Here is a 25,518-nt window from a genome sequence, read left to right as displayed (position 1 = left end):
TCCCCGCCCCAACCCTGTCAAGGCCGCTGCCAGAGTGGCGCCTCATGCCTTTCGGGGATGGGTCAGAGAGTTGAGCCTCCCTAAACTCCTGCCTGTGGCCCTCAATCTCTCCTAAATTGGGACACTCTACAGGGGGATCTAGGTGGGGACTACTAGGGTCAGTCATGGAAAAGTCAGTGTGGTTTCTCATACTCACCGCCGGAGTTGGCAAACCACTTGGGTCAGGAGCATCATTGGGCACCCCCATAGGATCAAACGAGCTGGAACCAACATCCTCTGCGTTGCTAGGGGACGTAGGCATACCAGAGGCAAAAGGCATGCGGGGTCGATGTACTGATCTAGCCGCTGTGATCTTTTCCTCTGGGCTGGTTGATGCTGTGGTTGGCTGTGCTGGCAGTTGTCTAGCAGCTGCAGTCGTTTCCTCTGGGCTGGGCTGGGCTGTGCTGGAGTAGCTGATGTCAACGGTGGTTTTGGAACTTGACTCCGGGGAATGGCGCCAACAAACATAGTGACGATCCCACCACCCAGATCATTTCCTAGGACCACATCAGTTGGGAGACCATCCATGACGGCAACTTCTCGCAACTCTGGTCCAGCTCCCCAGTCCAGGTAGACTCTTGCCATTGGAACCGCTTTTTCTGTTCCTTCTGCCAGGGTGACCGTGGCAGTGCGACCCTGCAATACTGCAGCAGGATCTATAAGGTGGGGGCTCACCACAGTGATTGAGGCCCCAGAGTCTCTTAGGCCTTCTCCCTGCAGGGGTCCCACGTGGACTGGCTGCAGGTGCCTCCACATGTTGTGTAGGGGCTGTTTGGCCATGCAGGTGACTCTCTCCGCAGAGTGCACCTGTCTCTCGCCACACTCCATCGGACTGACTGGAGGGGGAACAGTCTCTGTAGGCTCATCTCCTCTCGTCAAACAAGCGATCCAGGCTCCAGCACTCGGATTTGGGGCACGAGTCTGGGGTGCTTGGGATGCAGGACAGTTCATCCTCAGATGTCCGATTTTCCCACAGCCGTAGCACTTCTTCTCCAGTCGTGGCACCGATGATCTCTGATCAGTTGCAGGGACGCTGCAGTGCGGTTGCTGGCCAAGAGCACCCGGGTTGGAAGATGCTTGTCTTTGGGGTTGATGAGCTAAAGAGGGGGGTCCCCTTGGTGGTACAGTCTGTTGGAGCTGGATGCTGGCGGGGCGCTTCTGCACCCGTGGCCGAATTGCCACATATTTGTCGGCTAATTGGGCAGCCATTTTTAAGCTAAGTGGCTCCCGATCTAGCACCCACTCCTTCACTTCTTGGGCGCACCTACGGTAGAACTGCTCCCTGCAGATCAGGTCGATCAGTGCGTCCCACGTAGTGGCTTCCGAATCCTTCACCCACTTCACCACGTACTGCCGCAGCTGGGTGGCGAACTGCTCATGGGTGCTGCTAGGATTCTTAGGCAAGTCTCTGAATTTCTTCCTGTAAGACTCGGGAGTGATGAAGAATCGCTGGAGGAGGGCCTTCGCGACTTCGTCGTAGGTCCCGCAGTCCTCCGTCGCCACTCCTCGATAGGCCTCCAAGGCCTCTCCATGCAGAGTGGGCACAAGGTGTCTCACCCACTCTGACTTGGGTAGATCGTGAAGTTTACAAGTCCTTTCAAAAACTTGCAAATGTCCATCAATGTCCCCATCACTGTCTGCAAACTTGGCAAACTGTATACGTCCTGATCTGTGTACAACAGCTGACAACGGCTCCCGGGGTACCACGGCCTGTGGTGCCCGCTCATCACGCCACATCTGGATGATGATCAAGCGCTCTTGCTCCGTTGCCCTTTCCCCCAATTCCGCTAGCCGATCTGCTAGGGTATCCGGGCCGCCCCCCCTGGGACGTTGGGATCCTGGCCCTGCTAGGGATTGCTGGGAAACATTGCTGCTGTGAGAGAGGGCGGGGCTTGTGGTTCTCACCGGTTCCTAATGAAGGTCCACTGTTGGGCCGTCCTCTGCGATGCTGACGCCGTCAGTGCTTTCCACCTCCGCCCGATGAGACTCCTCCACCCTCCTGAGCGCCGCCTTCATGACGCTTCTGGACGCGTTGGAAGGGATATCCACACCCTTCCCCTGGCATACGATCTCCAAATCCTCCTTGGACATTCCGCTGAATTCCGCCATCTTGTGCGTTCTCCTGCGCTGCAGTTACTCCTCTCCTGAGTAACTCGGCTTCTCCAATCGGGTGATGAAAAGCCGCCTGGGAATATCCCACCACTATGCCACCAATTTCTGTGACAGGACGGTACCGTACGAAAGCACTCGCCGCTTTCGAGTCCCGTTGGCTGCGCACAGAATGGAAGGTCAAGCCGCACGAGGCCTGACCACATAGGGGATTCCCGCTTCCTGTCAGTAACCGCCTGTTACTGACTCCACCCACTGCGCTATGGGCGGGTTCTCGCTGCCACCACCAAACTCCTAACCTGCCGTGGCGTTTGGAACCACGGTTCTGCTCTGTATGTGCCGAAGCACTGCCTTACCACAGCTGTGTGGTGCTGACGAATCCCCACTAGCCACTTGCTAGGCCTCTACCGGTAGCTGGCGGAAGGCGGAGCTTGTACATATGCAGAAGAAAAAGTATGACTCTTGTTTGGGCGCACTCTTGTTTTAACTATCTATCAATAGATAAGTAAATTCATATAGGAGTAATAACAGTGTGGTAATTGTTTCTACTCTTTAAAGCGCATGAGGGTTGGACACGACTGGTTGGAGATAGAATGGGTGTTGAATGATCAACAGGAGACAACGGTCTCATAAATGGATGTTCAGATCTTAATATTCCTGGATAATTGCATGTCGGAAGTTGGCTATAGACTGAGCCACTTCCCTCTGCCCAAGATCTGTACAAACTGGGTTTGTATTAATGCAGCCCTGATTGAGGTACGATCGTGAAGTGGGAAACCCATAAGCTAGGTCCCACTTCTGAACAATAGCCTAGGTGAAGAATGGGAAAGAAGAAGAGAGAGGTATTGTGGTGTAAGTGGTGATACTGCTGTTGGTATCTTATCTACAGGAAGGAGAGTTTCCTACTTCACTGGGTATTCCCTAGTGGTCGCCCATCTAGGTACTGACTCAGCCCACCTGCGTTTAGCTTCCAAGATCGGACGAGATTGGGCGTGAACGCAGGGGTATGGTCGTAGGAAAGTTCAGACCTGCAGTGCCAATGAGAGTGCACCGAAATGGGAGGATAAAATCCGCCTATGAAGGATGATTGTGAGAAATGCGAGCTGGGACAGAAAGATTGGAAAAGAGGAGATACCAGAAAAAGTTGAGGAAAATGTGTGAATCTGCTGTCCACGTTAGACCGAAGAAGCGTGTCTCCTGTGGGGACACGCTCCTCTGAATCGTGGATGAGAGTTCACGGAAGGAAGAACAGTGGGAGAGATAAAGGAGAAAAAGGAGGCAAAGGAGGAGAAGGGTCCCTGGGGGGTTGCCTAAGGTGTGTGACTACTGCTGGAACCTGGTCCAATGAGTCAGTTAATGCCAAGCCACAGAATATTGAATTTACAAAGGTGATATGAGCAAAATGTCCCAATGAGGACAGGACTCAGTGGTTGGCACAGGGTTGAACCTGAGGCTGAGGGAAGAGATGTCACTGAACACTTCACAAGAGCATCCGATGCATATTGGAGATAACCTATAACAGAGTGGTTGTAGAATCACAACATGTCTTTCTAATTGATTCCACTCTGAATATCAGAGAGGACAAATGCTTACAAGGATGCAAGAGAAGCGTGTGTATCTCGTTAATGGTACATTAGAGATGTATAACGGTCAACAGTGTCAGATATCAGGACATATCTCTAGTAATAAGAATACAGAGCTATACCTGAGGCAAAATATAATGACGTGAAATAAAATGACACGAGAGTATGCTGCACAAAGTTTGAGATTACCAAGGGCAGGGTACATATAGGATAATATCGCACCTATACCTGTTATTGGTTGGGTATTGGAGAGAAGTTGTGGGAATTATATACTAGGGCTGGAGGCACCAATTTAGGGTTTGGGGCAATTACTGCGTTATGATAACGGTGCTTGCCCTTAGTATTGAGTATAACATAACAACAAACACCTCTCCAGATATGAGGCAGGTTTAGGTGTGTACAGGAATACAGAAAGAAGAATTATTAATGTCACCAATCCGAGTATCAGACAAGTTAGGTGCTTGCAGGATTGCAGGAAAAATTTCTGCACTAAAGCAAAAGTGCTTGGTTTAAGCAATAAGTTTGGTATAAGAAAAATTAACGTCACCAATTCGAGTATCAGGCAGGTTAGGTGTTTGCAGGATTGCAGGAAAACGCGTTTCACCCGGTCTCGGGCTTGTTCACTTCCATCCTGAACAGCTGCTTGGAGTCTCCATACCTTGGTGTTTAAAAACCCTGAATGATTAACGTCAGCCAATGCCTGATTGTGTGGGCGGATGTATTGTGGGCATATGGTCCAATCCAGGGCCTTAGAAAAAGGTCATGTGGACGGGTCATACTGGGGAAGGTAAATTGAATTAAGTGGGGCGGAAGTGACGCTTCTCGGTTCCGCCCTGGTTGTGGATCGCATAGGAGACATACGTGAGAATATCGTCAGTCTATAGCCAACTTCCGACATGCAATTATCCAGGAATATTAAGATCTGAACATCCATTTATGAGACCGTTGTCTCCTGTTGATCATTCAACACCCATTCTATCTCCAACCAGTCGTGTCCAACCCTCATGCGCTTTAAAGATTAGAAACAATTACCACACTGTTATTACTCCTATATGAATTTACTTATCTATTGATAGATAGTTAAAACAAGAGTGCGCCCAAACAAGAGTCATACTTTTTCTTCTGCATATGTACATTCTTCTCTTTGACTCTGGGCGCACCGCCACACGGACTGACATCATTGCTACTATTTAGCATCACTGTCCACTATGTGGTTTATATATTGATACTTATTTCCAACCTAAGTCGGTGCAGGATCAAAAACCTTTTTCGTTTTTGGAAGGCGGAGCTTGAAGACGCTAGGTGCTTCCCTGGACAGCCGGAGGACGGGGCTAGGTTTGGCCTAACCCTGTTGGTCACAAGATGAAGCAGTCTTCTTGAGGCAAAGATGTTTATTGCTCAAATAACCTTTAAAAAGGCTCCTCCCTATTGCTAGGGGTAACAGCATACAATCAGATGTTTTCAGCAGAATAAGATGGAATAATACACTACAACTCTGGAGGCACGCAGGTCTCCTTTTTATGTCAGTTTTCCACACAGTACCACAGGGGGGTAAGCCCTCCCTGTCTTCTCCAACCAATCAGGTTATTTTACAAAATACCAATAAATTACATTTTACAAGGATATAAGTGCAATAAAACAATATCCTCCTTCCTGTCACCCAGACAACGTTTGGTATCAGATTAACATTCACTATTGATAAATTTATCACATATCTTCAAAATACAGATGTTTCTGGTCATTCACATCTCCAGGCAATCCCAGTGTTTAAGATTACAACAGGAATGGCTACAATACAAACAAACAGTCTTCCTTCCTTTATCTGCCATTCAGGGATCGTATATCAAATCGCCTACATGAAACAGATTCCAAGCCCATAGACCCAGTGATTAGTATCTCTCTCTAAGGAACTTACACATCAAAAGGTATTGTCCTTCACACCTCGCTGCTAGGACAGGACCATTAGCATGCCCCTTCCTATTTCCAGAGGATAAGAGATGCTTATTCAGACATCTATAGTAACTGCATTTTTCCTTTAAATACATTTCATTTAAACACGTGTTTCCCTTTAAATATACACCAAGCCTGTCTTGAATATAAAATAAATACATTTAAACATGTCTTCCTGCAATGGTGCACAGAGCACTACATATGACATGTTAAAACACATCATTCAACAAACTTTTAAACAGTCTGCAACATGGCGCTGGGCACGAGGGTTAACCCCTTCAGTGCCGCAGACGCCATTACACGTGTGGCTGGCTAGTCTCTCCGGCCACACTCTCCTTGCACAAACTGGCTCTACAGAGGCAAGATGTTGTCCTCATCCTCTATTTCCTCCCCCTCTTCAGTGTTTACATCCTCAGCCTCACAGAGTATTAATTCATACCGGCTGAAATCCACCATCACAGGTCCCTGTGTACTTTCTGGAGGCAATTGCTGTTAAAGGTCTTCCTGGAGGAATTCATCATTCACTTTGAAGAACATCATCTTCTCCACGTTTTGTGGGCGTAGCCTCCTACGCCGGTCGCTGACAAGGTTTCCGGCTGCACTAAACACTCTTTCGGAGTACACATTGGAGGGGAGGAGGGGGAGGGGGGACTTAGGTAAAATAAAGCCGGTTTGTGCAAGGGCCTCCAAATTGCCAAATTTTCCTACCAGTATACTGTACATACGGAATTGTCTGACATGCCTACTTAGATGCTGTCACCGATTATAATCCACCATTCTTTCAATGGTGACAGCATCATATGCAGTAAGAGTAGACATGTCAGTAATTGTTGGCAGCTCCTTTAGTCCGGACCAGATGTCAAAAGTTGCTTCCGACTGCCCTGCATCACTGCCAGTGGGTCGGCTAGGAAATTGTATTATTTTCCTTGCAGCCCCAGGAAGAAAATGAAGGAGGAGCTGTTGATGGGTCATGTTCCGTTTGATCTGACAGTTTTCTCACCAGCAGGTCTGTGCACCTCTGCAGACTTGTGTCCGCTGGAAAGGGAGATACAATGTAGGCTTAAAACTTAGGATCGAGCACGTTGCCCAAAATGTATTGATCTGATTTCAACAGATTGACCACCGTTGAATCCTGGCAAAGTGAATGAAGGGCTCCATCCACAAGTCCCACATACTTAGTGGAATCGCTCCATCTTAGCTCCTCCTTCAATTTCTCCAGCTGCATCTATTAGGATCGAGCACGGTGCCCAAAATGTATTGATCTGATTTCAACAGATTGACCACCGTTGAATCCTGGCAAAGTGAATGAAGGGCTCCATCCACAAGTCCCACATACTTAGTGGAATCGCTCCATCTTAGCTCCTCCTTCAATTTCTCCAGCTGCATCTATAAAAGCCTGATGAGGGGAATGACCTGACTCAAGCTGACAGTGTCTGAACTGACTTCACGTGTGGCAAGTTCGAAGGGTTGTAGAACCCTGCACAACAGCACTTGAGTCAGGTGCTTTCTCCCTTCTTTGCCTATGTCATAGGTGGATGTATAGGCTTGAATGGCCTTTTGCTGCTCCTCCATCCTCTGAACCATATAGAGGGTTGAATTCCACCTTTTTACTAAGTCTTGCTTCAGGTGATGGCAGGGCAGGTTCAAGAGTGTTTGCTGGCGTTCGAGTCTTCGGCACGCAGTCAATGTTGAAAGTTGGCCGAAATTTTTCGGGCCACCAACAGCATTGCCTGCACGCCCCTGTCATTTTTCAAAAAATTCTGCACAACCAAATTAATTGTGTGTGCAAAACATGGGATGTGCTTGAATCTGCCCAGAGATAATGCTCGTACAATATTGGTGGCGTTGTCAGATATCACAAATCCCCAGGAGAGTCTAAGTGGGGTAAGCCATTGTGCAATGATTTCCCTAGGTTTCTGTAAGAGGTTCTCAGTGGTGTGCCTCTTACGGAAACCGGTGATACATAGCATAGCCTGCCTAGGAACAAGTTGGCTTTTGTGAGATGCTGATGCCGCTGCTGCTGTTGTTGCTGCAGAAGGCAATACATCTACCCAGTGGGCTGTCAGTCATGTAGTCCTTAGTTTGCCCTGCTCCACTTGTCCACTTGTCCACATGTCCGTGGTTAAGTGAACAGTGGGTCCAACTGCATTTTTGAGGACACTTTTCTTAATGTACCTGTACAGTCTGAGAATCACTTGCTTAGTGAAGTGGACTCTAGATGGGATTTGGTACCAGGGACACAGTATGTCCATCAACTGTCTAAATCCCACTGCACTAATGGCGGATACCGGATGCCAGAGCTGGCCCTAACCAATATGATGCCCTAAGCAAGATTTTGTCTGGTGCCCCCTTGCACAGACGCTAGTTCCGCCTCTGACCCTGTACCCCTTTCCCAGCACCATCACCTCTCACCCATAGCAGTCCTCATTTTGGTGCTCCTACCAATATATATATATATATAAAACATGTATACTCCTGCACTCGCATCAAGGCTAACAACAGTGGGGTGCTCCTAGTGGGGTACTCCAGGTACTGGTAGGCCCACAATATTCAAGCAAGAGTCCAAAGAAATGGAGGTGCACTCATCCAATAAATGATTTGCAGCAACTTTTCATAATTCACATTAGTTTTATTGATAGAAATTCGGCTTATTCAGTCGACGTTTCGATCCTCAGTTCGGGATCTTTTTCAAGACAAGCTTCGAAATATAATTCATGCTCACAAGGCATCATATATTGATTTCTACAACACAATAAACAATACATACATAAATTCACAAAACTTTACAAAAATTACAAAAACTTAAAACACAAACACAAAAAGCATATTGTCGTGAGCCACCGCGTCATTAAAGCTCACTATGCACCCAGTGAGAGGCAAAAGGGACATAAGAGATAAAATAGGTGAATACCCTCACCATACATGCACAATATCAGTAAATCTGTTGCACTATATGGAACATAGGGGCCAAATGTGTGAAGATAATTAAAGCAAACTTACTCTGCTTAATCAATATATCCAGTTCGGACAATACCGTAGCTGCACGGCTTCTGTAGTCATATGAGATGTGGTTTCTAAAAAATTTTGTAGCATCTACATCAATGTCACAGCAAGCTGAGAGGAATACAGCTCATCTCCACCCCTATTGTGCTAGTGCGGATTATAATACTCACACGTGTGGATAACAAACTCATGTAGACAACTTAGACAACTCCATAAGTCACTACAAAACAAGTGTGAAATATATAATCAAACTTTCAGTCAGTGAAAAAATCACTGAACAAGCATCACTGAAAAGGTGTCATTTCCACTCATAAGATGTATCAAGGTACTCACCCAATGTTAATCGTCATACCAGACTCAGCAGCCACACTAATGTACCCCTAATCGCCATTCCTTATATACCCACTCACCGGAAGTGGGTCGTGTACCTCTGAACAAAAACCCCCTTTGCCTCACAACAACGGGTGCGGGAGGGCTTAAAGCCCAGCAAAATCAAGTCACCGGCTCTAAAGGTCTTACTCACTCAGGCGTTCGAAAACCACCCGTGGGGGTACATAATCTATGTGATATTCAACTGAATACCGTCCGTGGAACGCAATGCGTTCCACGGCCCCGTGACCGGAAGTGCCAGACGTCAAGGACAGACTACTCTGCTACACCACTCGTGGAGCGCACTGCGTTCCACGCCACAGGAGACGAGGGTGTCGGATGTCCTTATAGTTAATAGGTGACGTGCGCACCACTCGCCATAGCAACTATGGAACGCGTTGCGTTCCATAGCCGGGTGCACGGACTCGCTCCTGTACAGAAAGCCAACTGGTACTGGGCACTCGTGGGTGTAGCTCTAATCTAAACAATATAGATGTAACAGCTTACTGTGTGCTGAGATACATATGAAGGAATAAGGATAAATAGTCCTAAGCTGAAATATGCAAATGCACTGGTACAAACCAGGTCTCAATGTTCTCTACTGTGGGTGTTATAGTGATCAAGCTGACGCGGTGTCACACAAAAAACTATTACAAAAAAAGGGAATAAACAACATATTAAAATAGGACATATTTAGTCCGACACAACCTGATATCTGCTTGACCCTAATGTATAATAGTAAAGCTTACCCCTACAATATAATAATAATGATGGAAACTAGGAAAAAAATGTTAAATTATAATAGAGAAATGGGTCTCAAGATCATCAAGGGAAAATAAGGCCTAGTAGTATATAGGTGGTGTCGTTCTGATATGTCCATAACAGATTGAGCTCTCCACATTCACCGAGTCCCTCGCCTATTTTACTCCCAACTCTAGTATACTAGTGGACTATTTATTGGAGGTAGTTTAACCTTGGCATATTACCATAAATAAATTTAATTACTATATGGAATCAACGGGTAAGGAGCTGCTAGAAACCAGACGGTAAAGATGATTCACAGAAAGACATTCATGGCAGAATGTTCATTAAGGCCTTTTGGTGAAACTGTATTCAGGTGGGAGATCCAGAAACTCTCCCGTTGTCGTAAAGCAAGCGTACGGTCACCACCATGAGACAATGGTGGGACCCAGTCTATGAGTCTGCATTTAATATTAGCCACCTGGTGTCCTCTCTGTAGATAATGTCTGGCAACAGGTTTGTCGGTAGTACCCGTTTGGATAGCCGTACGGATGGACAACCGATGATTTGCCATTCTTTCTCTAAAGCAACGGGTGGTCAGGCCTACGTAATGTAATCCACACGGACACGTTAGTGTGTAAACCACAAAGTCTAACCTACAGTGAAGATGATATTTGATTTTAATGTTCCTCCCCGAGTGGGGATGCGGAAACGTAGGACCAGTGAGAAGAGATCTGCATGTGGTACATTTACCGCATGAGAAGCAACCTGGTTTGCTGCTCATGATCTGGAGAAAATTCAATTTAGTCACGGGTACCGCTGTCGGTCTCATAAGGATCTGTCTCAGATTTGGTCCACGTTTATAGGCCATCATGGGTGGGTTCATATGCGTAAAAGGTAACCCAGGATCTGACTTTACAATTGGCCAATGTTTGTGTAAGGTTTTACGTGTAAACTGTGCATAATTATCATACTTGGTCGTAAAGACCATGCGAGTATCATTGCTCGAGGCTACAGGTGTAGTCTCGTTAAATTTACGTCTAGCCTTACGTAGACTGTTGTTGATCACCTTGTTTGAGTAACCTCTCTCAGTAAACCTATCTTTCATTTCTGTCAGTTGTTTCTCTCTATTGTCCGCATCATTATTTATGCGCATAACTCGTAAAAATTGAGAAATTGGTAAATTATTTTTTAGAGAGGGGGGATGAAAGCTGCTGGTTAGTAGGGTAGTGTTTCGATCCGTTGCTTTTCTGAATACTGATGTCACAAATTTTCCATCTTTAATGGATACTTCGACATCCAAAAAATGTATGGTGTGGTCTGAACTCTCACTAGTAAATTTTACAGGACTCTGTAGTGTATTGAGGTTATTAACCATCTCTAAAAAAGCTTCCTGGGTATCTTCCCATATCAGGAAGACATCATCGATGAATCGTTTGTAAAACGAGATCCTAGAGCCATATACAGGCATGATCTGTGTCTCCTCAAAGTTGGACATATATAAATTCGCGTACGCGGGCGCCAGGTTGGAGCCCATAGCTGTGCCCGATACTTGCAGAAAATAGCTATCTTTGTACTTGAAATGATTCAAATCTAGTACAAGTTGGATTAATTCGAGGACAAATTCAGTCGGTATATTTTCAACTGGATTATGGGTGAGCACCCCTTTGATTGCTTCAATCCCTTCCGTGTGTGGTATAATCGTGTACAAAGATTGTACATCCATAGTACACAGGAGGTATTTGCCCTTGGGTACCTCAGTCTGACCGAGTAGATACAGAAAGTCGCTTGTATCGCGAATGTAGCTGCGACTGGTGCGGACATGTGGTTGAAGTATAGAGTCAACCCACTTAGCTATAGGCTGTAGTAGGGAGCCTTCAGCTGCAATGATAGGTCGTCCCGGCGGGTTGATCAATGATTTATGTATTTTTGGGAGTGTATAGATAATAGGGCACTTGGGCTCATCTATACTCATATAATCAAACAAATCCTGGTCAATCCAATTACTCTCGAGTCCTCTCCGTAGACTCTGGTCGATAGTCTTCTTAATAGAGGGTATCGGATTGGTCATGACCTTACGATATACCGTGGTGTCTGCTAACTGCCGACTCACCTCAGAGTCATAATCGGTCCAATTCTGAACCACCACAGCCCCACCTTTATCGGCAGGTCTTATTACTATGGATGTATCATCTCTCAGGTTCTTGAGTGCCTGTCTTTCACCCGTGGTTAGGTTGTCAAAGAGGCGTGGTGGTTTATACTTTTGAACATCATCCTTGACCAATCTGAGAAAAGTCTTCATGCTGGAGTTTTGGGTAGTAGGGTCAAACCTGGAACTCTTTTTAAAGAGCTTCCTGTCGTTAGATTTCGGCTGGCCAGCAAAATATTCTTTGAGTCTCAAATTACGTCCAAACCTATACTGATCCACAGCACCTTGAAATGTGTGGTGTGGAAAAGTGGGGACAAATGACAAACCTCGTGTCAGGAGGCTTAACTCAGACTGATCAAGAACGCGCCCAGATAAGTTAAATACCAAATCTAATTCTGTTTTTTGCGCCCCCTTCTTTTTGCGACCGCCCCTTCTAGTGAGGCGTCTGTGCCTCGGGAGTCCCCGTGGGCCGGTGGAAGGCCCTTCGGTCCCGACGTTTTGTCTAAAAAATGTTGAGTGTTACCTTTCTGAGAGTCAGAGAGATCAGTGTCTGATGTGGTTAATGAGGAGGCAATCTCTCTCGGGAAAGGGGCTTGTCTGCGTTTTCTAAAAAAACGTCCTGTTCTTTCACCCTGTTGTGTGTTACTGTTGCCTAGCAACCACCTATAAACAGTATGATTTTTATAATCTGCTGTTACCGTAGCAAGTTTCTTTCTTTTAAACGAGGTAAGTTCCTTTCTATAGGAATCTACCTGTGTTTGCAGTCTTTCTACCCAGTTACTGCTCTTGTCTTCCTTCAGAGTTGATAATGAAATAGTCTCTAGTTGTTCAATCTCAGTTTTCACTTTTTTCAATTCCCCACCTACTTCCTCAATAACAAGTATGAGAAGATCAAGTGAGCATTTGTTCAAAATAGAACACCATCTGCTACAAAAGACTGGATTGTTGCGACCCAGGGTAGGTATATTGCTGACCCTGAATCCACGGGGTATAAGTTTCCGTCTGTGGTACTCAGACAAAAACTGGCCGTGTAGCATAAGGTCTACCTCACGTCGTTTCAATCTCAATGTCCGATAGAATATGTCTGCGGACGATTCAGCTGGTAAAGTATCGAAATCAAGTTTATCAAATAAAACTTTTTCAATGTCATCATCAGTAAAGGATATGATACCTTGCTCAGCCTTAGATAACAACCCTTCGTCAAACATACATGAACCCCCCTGGGCCATGGCATTAAGGACGTAAGTGTTATTGGTAGTGCTCAATCACAATAAAGACATGAAATAACATAAGACAATGTTAAAACACTTAAAAACAATGTCCAAACGCTTAAGTGTACTAATGTTTGTCACTTTTATAATTCACAATCAAGTGATGGGTGTCAGAAGATATGGACACTTAAAGTAAACCATATAATATAAAACATGTATACTCCTGCACTCGCATCAAGGCTAACAACAGTGGGGTGCTCCTAGTGGGGTACTCCAGGTACTGGTAGGCCCACAATATTCAAGCAAGAGTCCAAAGAAATGGAGGTGCACTCATCCAATAAATGATTTGCAGCAACTTTTGATAATTCACATTAGTTTTATTGATAGAAATTCGGCTTATTCAGTCGACGTTTCGATCCTCAGTTCGGGATCTTTTTCAAGACAAGCTTCGAAATATAATTCATGCTCACAAGGCATCATATATTGATTTCTACAACACAATAAACAATACATACATAAATTCACAAAACTTTACAAAAATTACAAAAACTTAAAACACAAACACAAAAAGCATATTGTCGTGAGCCACCGCGTCATTAAAGCTCACTATGCACCCAGTGAGAGGCAAAAGGGACATAAGAGATAAAATAGGTGAATACCCTCACCATACATGCACAATATCAGTAAATCTGTTGCACTATATGGAACATAGGGGCCAAATGTGTGAAGATAATTAAAGCAAACTTACTCTGCTTAATCAATATATCCAGTTCGGACAATACCGTAGCTGCACGGCTTCTGTAGTCATATGAGATGTGGTTTCTAAAAAATTTTGTAGCATCTACATCAATGTCACAGCAAGCTGAGAGGAATACAGCTCATCTCCACCCCTATTGTGCTAGTGCGGATTATAATACTCACACGTGTGGATAACAAACTCATGTAGACAACTTAGACAACTCCATAAGTCACTACAAAACAAGTGTGAAATATATAATCAAACTTTCAGTCAGTGAAAAAATCACTGAACAAGCATCACTGAAAAGGTGTCATTTCCACTCATAAGATGTATCAAGGTACTCACCCAATGTTAATCGTCATACCAGACTCAGCAGCCACACTAATGTACCCCTAATCGCCATTCCTTATATACCCACTCACCGGAAGTGGGTCGTGTACCTCTGAACAAAAACCCCCTTTGCCTCACAACAACGGGTGCGGGAGGGCTTAAAGCCCAGCAAAATCAAGTCACCGGCTCTAAAGGTCTTACTCACTCAGGCGTTCGAAAACCACCCGTGGGGGTACATAATCTATGTGATATTCAACTGAATACCGTCCGTGGAACGCAATGCGTTCCACGGCCCCGTGACCGGAAGTGCCAGACGTCAAGGACAGACTACTCTGCTACACCACTCGTGGAGCGCACTGCGTTCCACGCCACAGGAGACGAGGGTGTCGGATGTCCTTATAGTTAATAGGTGACGTGCGCACCACTCGCCATAGCAACTATGGAACGCGTTGCGTTCCATAGCCGGGTGCACGGACTCGCTCCTGTACAGAAAGCCAACTGGTACTGGGCACTCGTGGGTGTAGCTCTAATCTAAACAATATAGATGTAACAGCTTACTGTGTGCTGAGATACATATGAAGGAATAAGGATAAATAGTCCTAAGCTGAAATATGCAAATGCACTGGTACAAACCAGGTCTCAATGTTCTCTACTGTGGGTGTTATAGTGATCAAGCTGACGCGGTGTCACACAAAAAACTATTACAAAAAAAGGGAATAAACAACATATTAAAATAGGACATATTTAGTCCGACACAACCTGATATCTGCTTGACCCTAATGTATAATAGTAAAGCTTACCCCTACAATATAATAATAATGATGGAAACTAGGAAAAAAATGTTAAATTATAATAGAGAAATGGGTCTCAAGATCATCAAGGGAAAATAAGGCCTAGTAGTATATAGGTGGTGTCGTTCTGATATGTCCATAACAGATTGAGCTCTCCACATTCACCGAGTCCCTCGCCTATTTTACTCCCAACTCTAGTATACTAGTGGACTATTTATTGGAGGTAGTTTAACCTTGGCATATTACCATAAATAAATTTAATTACTATATGGAATCAACGGGTAAGGAGCTGCTAGAAACCAGACGGTAAAGATGATTCACAGAAAGACATTCATGGCAGAATGTTCATTAAGGCCTTTTGGTGAAACTGTATTCAGGTGGGAGATCCAGAAACTCTCCCGTTGTCGTAAAGCAAGCGTACGGTCACCACCATGAGACAATGTTCCATATAGTGCAACAGATTTACTGATATTGTGCATGTATGGTGAGGGTATTCACCTATTTTATCTCTTATGTCCCTTTTGCCTCTCACTGGGTGCATAGTGAGCTTTAATGACGCGGTGGCTCACGACAATATGCTTTTTGTGTTTGTGTTTTAAGTTTTTGTAATTTTTGTAAAGTTCTGTGAATTTATGTATGTATTGTTTATTGTGTTGTAGAAATCAATATATGATGCCTTGTGAGCATGAATTATATTTCGAAGCTTGTCTTGAAAAAGATCCCGAACTGAGGATCGAAACGTCGACTGAATAAGCCGAATTTCTATCAATAAAACTAATGTGAATTATGAAAAGTTGCTGCAAATCATTTATTGGATGAGTGCACCTCCATTTCTTTGGACTCTTGCTTATATATATATATATATATATATATTTTAAATAGGAACAGTGTGCACATTCGGTGCGCAGCCCAAAAGGGGCGTGTTCTTGCTGGGAAGGGGCATGGCCACACAGTAATACCCCCAGGTGAAATTATGCCACACAGTACTGCAACTTTATTCACATTATATCATGCAATAGTGTCTCTTATTCACGTTACATCACACAGTAGTACTGTACCACATTACTCCTCACAGTAGTGCCCCTTATTCATATTACACCACACCATATTGCTCTTTATTCCCATTAGACCACACAGTAGTGTCCTTTCTATATGTTACGCCACAAAGTACCGTAGTACACCTTATACACATAATGCCGCACATTAGTAATGCATTTTGTATGCAGATAGAGCCGCAGTCACACACAGAATATAGGCATGCTGCATATCATTTTAATCTGCAAATATTATATATATATATATATATGCACTACGAGCACTGACAATGAAGACCCCTGCCGCTGCAGAAGACCCCTGCCGCTGCAATTTTTCCCAATTTTCTGCTATTCACACACCAATTGGAGCTCTTGAACCGGCAGCCAATCAGGAGCGTCTGTGCGGCAGCTCCTGATTGGCTGCCGGTCCGCGGAAGATTTGGTAATGGTCCGGTCCGTGGAAGATTTGATAATGGTGGCGGTCATAGGAGCAGTGCCGAAGGCTGGCGACCAGAGCCTCCTCAACGGTGCCGCCGCCCACAGTCTTCTCCACACTTCAGATGCCCACAGCCACCTCCTCTGCACCGCTACCACAGGGCCTCCTCATCCACTACACCGCCGACCACATCCTCCTCCACACCGCAGATGCCCACAGCCTCCTCATCCTCCGCATCAGTGACCACGGCCTCCTCCGCACCGCCGCTGCTCATTAGGTAATCTCTTACCCTGCTGCCTTTCTCTCTTCCCAGTCCATACTGTATGTCCTTGATGTCCCTCTCTTTGTCACTCTCCCTGTCCCCATGATCCTGTTGTCACTCTCCCTGTCACTGCTGTCACTTTCCCTGTCCCTGCTGTCACTTTCCCTATCCCTATGTCCCTGCTGTCACTTTCCCTGTCCCTATGTCCCTGCTATCACTCACCCTGTCCCTGTTGTCACTCTTCCTGTCCCTATGTCACTGTCTCTGCTGTCACTCTCCCTGTGCCTGAATTTTCAGTATGGCATAATGTGAATTTTGTCTCATTCAGTGTGACTTGTGGCTCATATTGTGTGGCATAATGTGAATTTCGGCACATTCTGTGTGGCATAATGTGAATTTCGGCTCATTCTGTGTGGCATAATCTGAATTTTGTCTCATTCAGTGTGAATTTTGTGTTATACTTTGTGGCTTAATGTGAATTTCGTCTCAGATCATGTGGCATATGTAAATCTTGGCTCATACTGTGTGATATAATGTGAATTTCATCTCATACTGTGTGGCATATGTGAATTTTGGCTCATACTGTGTGATATGATGTCAATTTCGGCTCATACCGTGTAGCATATGTGAATTTTGGCTTATACTATGTCACGTAATGTGAATTTTGGCTCATTCCATGTGGCATAATGTGAAAGTTGCATTAGTACTAGATAGTATAACGGGTCCTACTATTGTGGTGCATAATGTGTATAAAGGACATGGCCCCTTTTGAGTGGCCACGGCAGCTTTCCCAGGGTGCATGCATATTACAGCCTTTACTGTTCCATACCCCCACTTCAAAATTTCTACTTCAACCACTAATATATATATATATATATATATATATATATACAGTTGTGCTCATAAGTTTACATACCCTAGCAGAATTTGTGATTTTCTGGCCATTTGTCAGAGAATATGAATGATAACTCACAAACTTTTCTTTCACTCATGGTTATGATTTAAAAAGAGTAAACACAGTTGTCTGACAATAAATGGCTTCACCCAACCACTAACCATGAGTGAAAGAAAAGTTTGTGAGTTATCATTCATATTCTCTGACAAATGGCCAGAAAATCACAAATTCTGCTAGGGTATGTAAACTTATGAGCACAACTGTGTATATATATATATATATATATATATATATATATATAGCAAAATTTCCACGAAGTGGAAGGTGCACTCTCGCTATAATAAATGAAGTCCTTTCATAAAACGATTTTTATTGTGAAAATCCAAAAGCCTTATGAGTCGACGTTTCGGTCCGCATAACGAACCTTTTTCAAGACTAATAGCTCTTTAGGTTAACATCATTCATCATAATCATGTGTCTGTGAAAAAAACAACAAAGTATAGACATATTATTCACATATGCAGGGAACTACGCCTCCCAGGCCAAATCACATCTGTTCTACTTCCCAGAATAAATTCAACTATGGATCATCTCACCAATACCAAATGTGTAAGACCATATTTATTATACACTAATTCACCACCATCACCTGTGTCAGAGCCTCCCAGACTCATAATACCATGAAATATAGAAAAAGCTCACCTGAAATCAGATCAAACTTAGTCAAAGATTTATAGCACAATAAGGTAGCATATCAGGACGCAGCCATACTAGTCTTAGAAGTAGGTATAGAATGTGCATCTGGAAATCGAATTTCAACAATGAGTTATACTCAGAGTAGGCAAAGAGTACTCACTAGTGCTTCATTAGAAATATTCACTAACATACCTGATCTAACGGATCCTGCTACCTTGGTGCAGCTACAGGGTCACGGTATATACGACATGCTGCATAAATAATCACAAAAACTGCATCTGTATTTCGCTTCAATTAGTATTCAGTATAAGTAAATCACTCAAAGTATAACACTTACTGGAGTCTGGAAGAGAGTAGGGCGTCCCTGTGCTGCATACTAAATTGCTGCTGCGGGACTGCTATTTAAATGTCCCGGACCGGAAGTGACCGGATCCGTGTAGAGCAACTCGTAAAAACCTCCCTCCAATCTGCACCCGCAACCAATGCCCCACAAAGGGCCCTCAAAAGCACCTCCGACGGGGCCCCCAGACCGCGCACCACGAGCGCCACGCGGGGCCACCCACAGCTCCGTCCGCAAAGGCAAACACGCCGCTCCGGCTGGACGCGGCCTTCATGCGTTCCACCTGCCGGAAGTGCGTTCCACTAAGCCGGAAGTAACACGGGTGTGTTCCCGAAAGCTCAAACGGTCTAATACTTCAGTGAGTGGCTTCAAACATAGGTTCCCAACCGCTCAAGACTAGATCGGAGTCCTTAATCAAGTGTCTGGGTGTAGTGTATAGGGACGTGTAACATAATTTCAAATGACAAAACATTATCATTATGATAGCGGTGGGGGACGAAATATTTGACACTAGACAGATGTATTGGCCTGGGGGGTAGTCCATACAGACGAGCATAGCATAATGGGGCTATAATACGCAAAAAAAATGATACACAAAATAATAATACAAAATGACAAAAAATGAAAAATAAGCAAAATATCAACAATAAAGAATAAAAAATTGTAAACGTATAACTTTTTTGATTATTTTGATGAGGACCGTTAAAGCCTGTTGAAATTAGGCTACCAATGTATACACAGGGTTGATATATCAAATAACCATTGCTTCATACATTCGAAATAAATTGTATACACAGTTTCACAGCCTAGTGTAGTAAATTATGCGGAGAACGGAGTTACTCGTCCTCCACGACACTAATATATATCTAATTTCTTAGTAGTAACAGGTCCAAAAATTACCAAAAAAATATATAAATAAATGAATAAACACAGAAAAAAAAAATGAAGCTATTGAACGGTGTTACAAAAACACATTAAATGGATTGGACTCGTTAAGTCCTCTGGGGGAGACCGTGTCCAACCGATGTATCCAATAGCTTTCGCGTCTCTTCAACAGCAGGGACCGGTCGCCTCCAGTAGGACATGGTGGGATCCAATCTATCAATTTGCATTTTAAACTAGCTACTTGATGTTTAGCAGTTAAAAAGTGCCTGGCTACCGGTTTATCAGTTTTGCCTGTGATCAATGCAGTATGAATCGAGGCCCGATGGTTAGCCATCCGGTCTCGGAATGGCCGTGTAGTCCGACCTACGTATACTAACCCGCAAGGACATTTACGAATGTAAATTACGTGGTCTAAACGGCAATGTAGATGATATTTTAACTTGATCACTTTACCAGAATGAGGATGATAAAACACTGGGCCAGTCAACATAGATCTACATGCGGTGCAGCTACCACACGAGTAGCTGCCTGGTCTAGACTGCATCACTTGAAATGGGGTCAATTCATTTTTAGGGAACAAGGTAGGGCGCATCAATAGTTGTCTAAGATTCGCGCCTCTACGGTAGGCTACCATGGGTGTATTTATTTTGGAAAAGGGAAGATTAGCGTCTGAGGCTACAATTGGCCAATGCTTTCTTAACGATTTCCGTATCGTAGTGGTGTTGTCAAACTGTGTGGGAAAGATCATGCGATCAACGCTTTTATTAGTCCTGCTCTGTTGACCTAAAAAGATCTTAGTAGCTCTATTCAGACATTTAGCTAATGTTCTAGGTGTATATCCACGACTCAAAAATCGAGAAGTCACCTCAGTACACTGTATGTTTCTGCGGTCAGGGTCAGAGTTAATGCGCATGATGCGTAGATACTGTGAAATGGGAAGGCTTTCTTTTAGGGCAGGGGGATGAAAACTATCGGCCTGTAACAGCAGATTACGATCTGTAGATTTACGAAAGACAGTAGAGATAAAACCAGCCTCCGTTTTGATAATAGTGACATCAAGGAAGTTAATTTCGGTAGAGGAGATGGTATGTGTCAAGCGAATAGGGCTGTCTAATGCATTTAATTCATCGACCATGCGAGTGAACTCAGATTCAGTGCCTCGCCAAAGTAAAAAGATGTCGTCAATATATCTTCGGTAGAAGATAATCTTATGGCCATAAATTGGCAATAAGTGTGAGTTCTCGTAATCAGCCATATAGAGATTGGCATAAGCAGGGGCCAAATTAGACCCCATTGCGGTGCCTGCAATTTGCAAAAAATGTTTATCCTTATATAGGAAATGATTTTGGGTTAATACTAATTCAGTAAGTTCTAATATGAACTCAATAGGAAATTCAAGATTCTCAACTTTCAACAGATTTTTCTTGATGGTATCAAGCCCTGATTGATGCGGAATTACTGTATATAACGAACAGACATCTAGGGATGCCAACATCAAATTTTCGCCATCCACCTGTACCCCATGTAACTGGGTCAAAAAATCACCAGTATCCTTTAAATAGCTATTAATGTTTAATACCAGTGGTTGTAAGATACTGTCAACTAGAATAGCTAGTGGTTGTAAAATAGATCCATCGGCAGCTATAATAGGCCTTCCAGGGGGATGGACCAAGGTTTTATGTATTTTCGGGAGCGTATAAAGTATTGGGCATTTGGGGTGCTCCACTTTCAAAAACATTTTTAGATCGTCATTTATCCAGCCCTGCTCATAACCAAATTGAATGGTGGAATCGACCTTATTCTTTATTTTCATCATTGGATTACAATCTAATGGTCTGTACGTACTAGCATCAGCTAATTGTCGTAAGATTTCCTGGTCATAGTCAGCCCAATCCTGGACTACGACCGCACCCCCTTTATCCGCTGGACGGATAACAATGGAGGTGTTATCTCTGAGGGCTTTAAGTGCCAAACGTTCGGGGGGGGGGTTAGATTGTCATGCATCTTAGGTGCTTGGTCTGACTCAATGTCAGATTGTACTAATCTCAAAAATGTTTTAATGCTTGAGTTTGAAGATGGAGGGTCAAAATTTGATTTACCACGGAATCTACTCTTTTCTCCAACGGTAGATTTATCTGAAAAGTATTCACGGAGCCTCATAGACCTGCCAAATTTGTATTGATCAACTAATTTGTTGAAAGTTTGTGCTTTGCAGACTGGCACAAAAGTTAGCCCTCTAGATAAAAGTTTTATTTCAGCCTCATTTAATTGTTTGGAAGACAAATTGAAAACGGTGTTTACTTGCGTTTCTGTCGGCCTCTTCGCTTGGTGATTTTTTGACCCAGTTACATGGGGTACAGGTGGATGGCGAAAATTTGATGTTGGCATCCCTAGATGTCTGTTCGTTATATACAGTAATTCCGCATCAATCAGGGCTTGATACCATCAAGAAAAATCTGTTGAAAGTTGAGAATCTTGAATTTCCTATTGAGTTCATATTAGAACTTACTGAATTAGTATTAACCCTAAATCATTTCCTATATAAGGATAAACATTTTTTGCAAATTGCAGGCACCGCAATGGGGTCTAATTTGGCCCCTGCTTATGCCAATCTCTATATGGCTGATTACGAGAACTCACACTTATTGCCAATTTATGGCCATAAGATTATCTTCTACCGAAGATATATTGACGAAATCTTTTTACTTTGGCGAGGCACTGAATCTGAGTTCACTCGCATGGTCGATGAATTAAATGCATTAGACAGCCCTATTCGCTTGACACATACCATCTCCTCTACCGAAATTAACTTCCTTGATGTCACTACTATCAAAACGGAGGCTGGTTTTATCTCTACTGTCTTTCGTAAATCTACAGATCGTAATCTGCTGTTACAGGCCGATAGTTTTCATCCCCCTGCCCTAAAAGAAAGCCTTCCCATTTCACAGTATCTACGCATCATGCGCATTAACTCTGACCCTGACCGCAGAAACATACAGTGTACTGAGGTGACTTCTCGATTTTTGAGTCGTGGATATACACCTAGAACATTAGCTAAATGTCTGAATAGAGCTACTAAGATCTTTTTAGGTCAACAGAGCAGGACTAATAAAAGCGTTGATCGCATGATCTTTCCCACGCAGTTTGACAACACCACTACGATACGGAAATCGTTAAGAAAGCATTGGCCAATTGTAGCCTCAGACGCTAATCTTTCCTTTTCCAAAATGAATACACCCATGGTAGCCTACCGTAGAGGCGCGAATCTTAGACAACTATTGATGCGCCCTACCTTGTTCCCTAAAAATGAATTGACCCCATTTCAAGTGATGCAGTCTAGACCAGGCAGCTACTCGTGTGGTAGCTGCACCGCATGTAGATCTATGTTGACTGGCCCAGTGTTTTATCATCCTCATTCTGGTAAAGTGATCAAGTTAAAATATCATCTACATTGCCATTTAGACCACGTAATTTACATTCTTAAATGTCCTTGCGGGTTAGTATACGTAGGTCTGACTACACGGCCATTCCGAGACCGGATGGCTAACCATCGGTCCTCGATTCATACTGCATTGATCACAGGCAAAACTGATAAACCGGTAGCCAGGCACTTTTTAACTGCTAAACATCAAGTAGCTAGTTTAAAATGCAAATTGATAGATTGGATCCCACCATGTCCTACTGGAGGCGACCGGTCCCTGCTGTTGAAGAGACGCGAAAGCTATTGGATACATCGGTTGGACACGGTCTCCCCCAGAGGACTTAACGAGTCCAATCCATTTAATGTGTTTTTGTAACACCGTTCAATAGCTTAATTTTTTTTTTTCTGTGTTTATTCATTTATTTATATATTTTTTTTGGTAATTTTTGGACCTGTTACTACTAAGAAATTAGATATATATTAGTGTCGTGGAGGACGAGTAACTCCGTTCTCCGCATAATTTACTACACTAGGCTGTGAAACTGTGTATACAATTTATTTCGAATGTATGAAGCAATGGTTATTTGATATATCAACCCTGTGTATACATTGGTAGCCTAATTTCAACAGGCTTTAACGGTCCTCATCAAAATAATCAAAAAAGTTATACGTTTACAATTTTTTATTCTTTATTGTTGATATTTTGCTTATTTTTCATTTTTTGTCATTTTGTATTATTATTTTGTGTATCATTTTTTTGCGTATTATAGCCCCATTATGCTATGCTCGTCTGTATGGACTACCCCCCAGGCCAATACATCTATCTAGTGTCAAATATTTCGTCCCCCACCGCTATCATAATGATAATGTTTTGTCATTTGAAATTATGTTACACGTCCCTATACACTACACCCAGACACTTGATTAAGGACTCCGATCTAGTCTTGAGCGGTTGGGAACCTATGTTTGAAGCCACTCACTGAAGTATTAGACCGTTTGAGCTTTCGGGAACACACCCGTGTTACTTCCGGCTTAGTGGAACGCACTTCCGGCAGGTGGAACGCATGAAGGCCGCGTCCAGCCGGAGCGGCGTGTTTGCCTTTGCGGACGGAGCTGTGGGTGGCCCCGCGTGGCGCTCGTGGTGCGCGGTCTGGGGGCCCCGTCGGAGGTGCTTTTGAGGGCCCTTTGTGGGGCATTGGTTGCGGGTGCAGATTGGAGGGAGGTTTTTACGAGTTGCTCTACACGGATCCGGTCACTTCCGGTCCGGGACATTTAAATAGCAGTCCCGCAGCAGCAATTTAGTATGCAGCACAGGGACGCCCTACTCTCCTCCTGACTCCAGTAAGTGTTATACTTTGAGTGATTTACTTATACTGAATACTAATTGAAGCGAAATACAGATGCAGTTTTTGTGATTATTTATGCAGCATGTCGTATATACCGTGACCCTGTAGCTGCACCAAGGTAGCAGGATCCGTTAGATCAGGTATGTTAGTGAATATTTCTAATGAAGCACTAGTGAGTACTCTTTGCCTACTCTGAGTATAACTCATTGTTGAAATTCGATTTCCAGATGCACATTCTATACCTACTTCTAAGACTAGTATGGCTGCGTCCTGATATGCTACCTTATTGTGCTATAAATCTTTGACTAAGTTTGATCTGATTTCAGGTGAGCTTTTTCTATATTTCATGGTATTATGAGTCTGGGAGGCTCTGACACAGGTGATGGTGGTGAATTAGTGTATAATAAATATGGTCTTACACATTTGGTATTGGTGAGATGATCCATAGTTGAATTTATTCTGGGAAGTAGAACAGATGTGATTTGGCCTGGGAGGCGTAGTTCCCTGCATATGTGAATATGTCTATACTTCGTTGTTTTTTTCACAGACACATGACTATGATGAATGATGTTAACCTAAAGAGCTATTAGTCTTGAAAAAGGTTCGTTATGCGGACCGAAACGTCGACTCATAAGGCTTTTGGATTTTCACAATAAAAATCGTTTTATGAAAGGACTTCATTTATTATAGCGAGAGTGCACCTTCCACTTCGTGGAAATTTTGCTGTTCAAGTGGACCTGACCGGGTTCATTAGGAGCACCCGCAACGTTGGAATTTATGGGATGAGAGTGCAGGATCACCGTGGATATATATATATATATATATATATATATGATACACACACAAACATAGATACACCCACCTTCCCTATATCATATAGGAGGGGGAAGGGGCAGTCCCTTACTTTGCCAGGGGTGCTCGGACCCCTAGATACACCCCTGATTGTATGATTCAAAATGAAAATCCTTTTGCAACAAATTGTTGAACATATTGTAACATTAAACATTTCAGTATTCCTGAAACCAATTTCTGTCTAAAGGTTTCGATCAACACCTGCCTAGTCCTATGTCTTCTATCACACTACATTAACATTTCAAAAACACAACTGCAACTTTATATTAGTCCCTTTAAGAGCAGCAATGGATTTACCGCTGTGTGGCCAAAGCAGCCGCTTAGGGCCCGGCAAATG

General features: G+C 43.7%; 1 long non-coding RNA gene and 1 pseudogene across 1 annotated transcript in view; one reads left to right on the top strand and one right to left on the bottom strand.

Annotated features, from left to right (window-relative positions):
* The window catches only part of LOC134980852 (uncharacterized), a 367,657-nt gene that overhangs the window by 309,018 nt on the left and 33,121 nt on the right, over window positions 1-25,518 (top strand). The gene's annotated exons all lie outside the window — the stretch shown is intronic.
* LOC134981636 (5S ribosomal RNA) lies at window positions 3,048-3,166 on the bottom strand (annotated as a pseudogene).

This window comes from Pseudophryne corroboree, chromosome 12 (assembly GCF_028390025.1).
Source record: "Pseudophryne corroboree isolate aPseCor3 chromosome 12, aPseCor3.hap2, whole genome shotgun sequence".
Taxonomy (NCBI): Eukaryota; Metazoa; Chordata; class Amphibia; order Anura; family Myobatrachidae; genus Pseudophryne; species Pseudophryne corroboree.
Note: the sequence above shows the minus strand (reverse complement) of the source record. Positions and strands in the feature narration are given on the sequence as shown.